At 37.4% G+C, this 6,000-nt stretch overlaps 1 long non-coding RNA gene across 3 annotated transcripts in view; it reads left to right on the top strand.

The window, feature by feature from the left end:
• The first annotated feature begins 963 nt into the window (after positions 1-963).
• LOC118525130 (uncharacterized) overlaps positions 964-6,000 on the top strand; it is a 30,270-nt gene continuing 25,233 nt past the window's right edge. For all 3 annotated transcript variants that reach the window (XR_004911991.2, XR_004911992.2, XR_013449279.1), the window contains exon 1: positions 964-1,419. This is a non-coding gene — a long non-coding RNA (uncharacterized LOC118525130). The remainder of the gene's footprint in view (positions 1,420-6,000) is intronic.

Genomic DNA, 6,000 nt, shown 5'->3' with positions numbered 1-6,000 from the left:
TCACAAAATGGCAACAACTCTTCTCATGTGAACAGAAAAGGGAAAGAGAACTACTTCCTCAGAAGAAACCAAGTCCTTTTCCCAAAAAAATGAGAGGTGAGAAAACAAAATATAAAAAGTCCACTTCAATATCTTTTTATATTTTTAAAATGCTGTATAATGGGATGTGGGTGGCTCAGTTAAGTTAACTTAACTCAGTCAGTTAAGCACCTGCTTTCAGCTCAGGTCCCGCATCGCCTGCTTCTCTCTCTGCCTGCCGCTCCCCCTGCTTGTGTGCTCTCTCTCTGACAAATAAATAGTCTTTCTTAAAATAAATAAAAAAATAAATAAAATGCTGCATAATGCTATAACCTATTCCAGAGATTAATAAACACAATATGGTGTTCACTTCTAAATGCGTAAGACTTTTCTCTATACACTGAATCTCTGATTCAGCACTTGGATAAGCTCTTTGCAATTTTACCATCTAGTGGCCAATTTATTTTGCTTTAATAAGACACATTACCAAAATACTGTACATCCCATAGTCATTGATAGTCTCTTGTTCACTGTGTTAAATAGTGATATATACTTTCAATTTATCTATGGTAAATGTTAGAATATGACAGCTGTATTTGTTTTTCACAATGTAAAGTGAATGATAATATCTCACAAGCTGATTTATTTCCTCTTCCCTATCCACAATGATCTCACTGTGCTACTTCAGCTTAAAAATATGAATATCGAGGAACCAGCTGCTTTAACATTAGAGAACAGTTCTTTCCCATGAACCAACAATTTTACTTAAAAGAGGAAAGAAACAGAAAATAAAGGAGCATTTCTCAGGGCCACCTAAACCAAACAAACACCAAATCAAAAAAAAAAAAAAAAAAAAAAAAACCTAAGTCTTGACAACACTGCAAGATTTCTTTTGTTAAGGTACAAGATATAAAAATTCCCAGGAAAATAACAAAACCAGGCAAACCATGAATTTTCATAATTAGAGTTGTCATTATTATTACATTGTTGACACAAAAATGCTTCATCCACATTACCAATTAAACCTGCCATAAAACTCATAGAAAGCAAATGCTATAAATTGAAACTAAAATGTTGTGGATGATGTGTAAACAATTTTTTTTCATTTTGTTTTGTTTTATGGGTTTTTCACTTTAAAGGAATCTAACAGTTTTTATCTCCTTTTAGAAAAGCACACATGCAGAGACTGCAGCAGTGACTTATACTGTGACATAATATGTTTTTGACACAAAAAGTACTTGTCACAAATGCGGGATACAAAAACAACTCTCCTAAGTGTTTTAAAGGGAGCCAGGAAAACCTAGCTTTTATCAGTCAATAATACATCTGACATAAATAATGATTGAAAACTGACAGCTACAAGATGTGACTGAGGTGCTTCAAATCCCTGAAAATGAAAAGGTAAGAAATACCAATTTTGCATTTCACCGTAATTTTGCTGTAATGCAATTGAACTACTCATTGCAGCGAGTATTGTAATAATTGTATTAGTAATTGGTGAGTCGTATCATGAATAACATCTTTAATTGAATACTTGTTCTCATAGGATACCTATAGCTGTGCCTCAAAATTGAGTTCGATTTGGCACCATAGAAAAATAGATTTAATCTTTCATCTTCCACCTGTCTCTTATGAGTAATTTTATTTGTAAAAATACACAGAAAGAAAAGAAAAATCAGGAGGTTAAGTAATGATGTAGAGTTTTAACTGGTCATGGTCCTCAAAAAACAGTGAAGATTAATTGGGAAGATGTCTCTGAAACTTCTGAAACCCTACAAAACTGCAGTACACTTTCGTAAAACCAAAGAGAAATGTCAGTTCTAAATGGCTTCAGGAAAATCATGCCATCACAAAATATATTCCTCAAAAGACTCATATGCTGCTTAGGGACTTCAAAACTTCCCATTTGTACACATTGACTGCTTGATTCTGGCGTAAACTCTGGGCTTTCACACTCCAGGCTCATTTTTACAGGACAAGATAGAGGTAAGAATCAGTAGAGATGGCTGCTCTGCCCGCTCAGCTCCCCAAAATGCCAAGACTTTCTCAGTTCCATTATCATAAGGCTATCATTTTATACTAAGATTTTATCTTCATTTTAGAAAGAGACTAAATATATCCAAGTCTTCCTGGTTCAGGCTATATTGTGGTACCATGAAGCACAAGCTCAAATACCCATGCTTTGTTGTACACTCACGTGAACACCTTTGCTTACAAAGGATGTCGCCCTCCATGACAAAGACTGGCTAGATGCTCTCACCAAGTCCATTTATCCTTCTTTCTGAGTTCACAATTCTATTTTATCTCCAGCCTTTCTTGGAGTTAGGAGCTGCCGTGTGACTAAATTCTAGCCAAAAGAATGTGAAGAAGTAATGAATGCAACTTCCAGATTTGGTCCCTAACAAGCTGTCGTGCCCAATCCACCATTCTTCTTCTGTGTCTGCTGGCTGAACAAAGAGGTCTCCAAGATCATAGAGGAACAGAGAGGCAGCATGCTAGGTTAGAACCTAGTTGATCCCGTAAATGAACAAGTGAAACACAGCCCAAATGCCATGTGCATGAGAAATAAATATTACTATGTTAAACAATTGACATTTGGGGACTTATCTCATTTAGTAGTTAAAGTAATCTCAACTAATACACACCCCTACTCCTAAACCTGGTTGGGTGGTAACCAGGGTAGGGAGAGATAATTTAGATTGCTATTCAGAAAACATTCACTCCCCACTTCCTCCTGCTGTGGGAAGGGTATACTTGTTGCCATACTGATGTTGCATTCCGGCCAATGGCATGTTAGCAGATGTGATGTGAGTAGAGGCCTTAAATATGCTTGTGTAGTTTGGGACTTGGCTGCAGCACCCTACTGGACCATCTGAGAAGAACATGCCCTGGATAGCTGCGGCCCTTCAGCCCAAGGCCCACAGCCTGAACCCAACCCACAGCCTGGGGCAAAGGCCATTTGACCCACAGTTGGAAGTGGAGTCATCCAGCTGAGCCCTTGGTAGATCAGACAAACCACAGGTGGTTAACCTAAAGATCTGTGGGCAAGAAAAGCATATGCTCGTAAGCCGCTGAGTAAGCAATAGTTGATGATATAGACTGGCAGCCTTAGTGTAGTGTGGTTAAGGGTGTGGACTATTAGGCCAAATTCTTTATGTCAAGGGGTGCCTGGGTGACTCAGTCCGTTAAGCATCTGACTCTTGATGTTGGCTCAGGTCATGATCTCAGGGTCATGAGATTGAGATACGCATCGGGCTCCACGATGGGCATGGAGTCTGCTTAAAATTCTACATCCCTCTGGGGCGCTTAGGTGGCTCAGTCGGTTAAGCTGCTGCCTTCAGCCCAGGTCACAATCCCAGGGTCCTGGGACAAAGCCCCACATCGGGCTCCTTGCTCAGCGGGAGCCTGCTTCTCCCTCTCCCTCTGCTGCTCCCCCTGCTTGTGTGCTCTCTCTCTCTCCCTCTCCGTCAAATAAATAAATAAAATCTTAAAAAAAAAAAAAAGATTCTATCTCCCTCTCCCTCTGCCCCACCCCCCACTCGTGTTCTCGCTCTCTCTCCCTCAAAAAAGAAAAACGTTTTCAAATTCTTTATGTCAAACCTATATAATTTATTAGCTATATTTCCTTGTGAAAGTTATTTAAACTATGCCTTGGTTTTCTCATTCATGAAATGGGATAATAGTACCCATCTCATAATAGTACTTAGTAATAATAATAGTAGTACCTATTTCTCATTCAGTTAATGTTTATAAAGTGCTACAGTGCCTGGCACATAGTAGCCATTGCCATAGTGTACATACATGAGACAAACAAAATAAACCTCATTAACCCATAAATGTATCAGCAAAATAACCCTATCAAGAACATGACGATTTCTATATTGGTTGCTGCTACCAGAGGATGCTTGAATTCTCCAGAGAGATTCTTCTCTGTAATCAGGAGTCTGTGTTACATAATGTTAAGAGTTCCATCTGTTGAGACTTCCTTCTGATGAGTCAAACAGCCTGGATTTAAATTCTTGTTCAACAATCTAAGACCTTGTTCCCAATCCAATTCCCTCATCAGTAACTGGAGACTGTCACAGTATTTAGCTCTGCAGAGTTACCACTATTATAGTAGGGGCTCTATAGAGAACATTGTAACACAATAAACAATGCATTATAATTGCTTAACAAATGCTAGCTACTTTTAATTTAGGCAAACAATTTTAGGAACTACAAGGTCACTTTTAGCTTGTTAAGAAATGGATTGTAACTTAAAAGTATTTTTTACCACAATTCACCAAAAGGTAACCTCTAATCTACTTGAGGCCAAGTTGATTTTTGTTAAAGAACACCTAAAACCAACAAAAATAAAAGTAGCATCTCTCTCCTGTACTAACACAAATCTCTTTAGTGTTTATCTTCATTTTGTTTGGATATATCAGTCTAATACAAATCATGAAAATCATAAAAATGATTCCTATTATTATGTCTGTGTTCTCTTCTCTTTATTTTTATGTAAATAATGCTGTCTCTACCTTCTATTTACTAACAATATTTCTGGTATTAATCAAAAAGTGCCCTCGGATCACATTCAATTCAACAGCAATTTAATTTAAAAGGTAAGAGATGTGGATTATGTGCAATGCTAAGCCACAATGTGTGTTACCTTTTACATGAAAATAACCTTAATTTCCCTGCTTGACTGAGAAAAGAAATAAAAAGAATGATTGCTATAAATCAGGAAAAATTCATAACTTGCTGGAGGTCTAGCAGCTGTTGATTTAAGGTTTGCATCTTTGATAACACGATGTTGCTGAAAAGATATCTTCTTGACAAAGCGGTGAACATAAAAATTACATGGCTTTATTCAACATTTAAATATTTTCTCTGTATCACTTACAGAAAAAAAATTTTCTTTTATTCACTTATACCAAAATGTGTTTGAAGCATACTGCATCTCATCAGCAAGCTTTACAATAAAATTCAGTGTTTTCTGTTTCCGTAGGTATACAGTAGACTTGTCATACCACAAGTAAAAATAACTTAAATTATCCTCACTTTAGAGAAATGGTCTACTATTATTATATACAAGTAGTTCCTGCCATTGGTAATACAAACACAGAATTGTGCATACGCTCGGGATATTATTCATCTCTTTTATTATCAGCTAGAAGTAGGTGATTGAAAAATTAGGTGACAAAACAAAACAAGTATTGCATTGACTGGGAAAAAATATCTGCAAAGTGGAATCTTGAAAATGCATGAAAGAAAATAACTTGGCCAAGCACTTAGAAACAATAGCAGTGTTTTTATTTATCTAAAGGCTGCTGTGTTATGGTACATGTCCTTGCACTGTTGACTCACAGATGATGCAATTTTATGCTGAGGTTTTGTGTTTCTTATATATCAGTGAAATGCACGGAGATCATCAAGGAAGAACCAAGAATGACACTAAGATTGACCTTGTCTCCTCACTCTTTGACAAAACTCAGTGTGCTTTCGTTCTTGTATGAATTGCACTTATCTTAGAAAGTCAGATTTGCTTATTATTAAATACGTTGTTCTTTTACCTAAGACTGTCTCCCAATGTCATTGTAATGCCATTGTAATGCCATAGGTATTCCAGCACTCCAGCCATCAGAGTCACTTTATTTGTTGAATATTCAGATAGAATGATTTGATTGCCCCTGCCACATACCTCAGGAAAGCCAACCCTCTTTTGGCCCCCTGAGAACTGGAGCGGAGTTGCCTACAGTTCTTCTGGATTACCTGTCACTCTTCAGTTTTACTCTGAATTCTTACTCTTGCCTATTTCTTGATCCCTATCCATGGTTTCTCTTCCTAGTGGTACCATTTTCTCGCTGTACCCTTTAATCCCCAATTGGACATTATTCCCAGTTCATTGTCCAAAGCACCATTACCCAAGGTTGTGTGTCCAGCAGGGTATTACTGGAGGTTTCAGGAGAACAGAAAGCAGCTTTCGGTTGCATGTTGAAC

The sequence above is a fragment of the Halichoerus grypus genome, chromosome 6 (genome assembly GCF_964656455.1).
Source record: "Halichoerus grypus chromosome 6, mHalGry1.hap1.1, whole genome shotgun sequence".
In the NCBI taxonomy this organism is placed as follows: domain Eukaryota; kingdom Metazoa; phylum Chordata; class Mammalia; order Carnivora; family Phocidae; genus Halichoerus; species Halichoerus grypus.
This window is presented reverse-complemented; position numbering and strand designations above follow the sequence as displayed.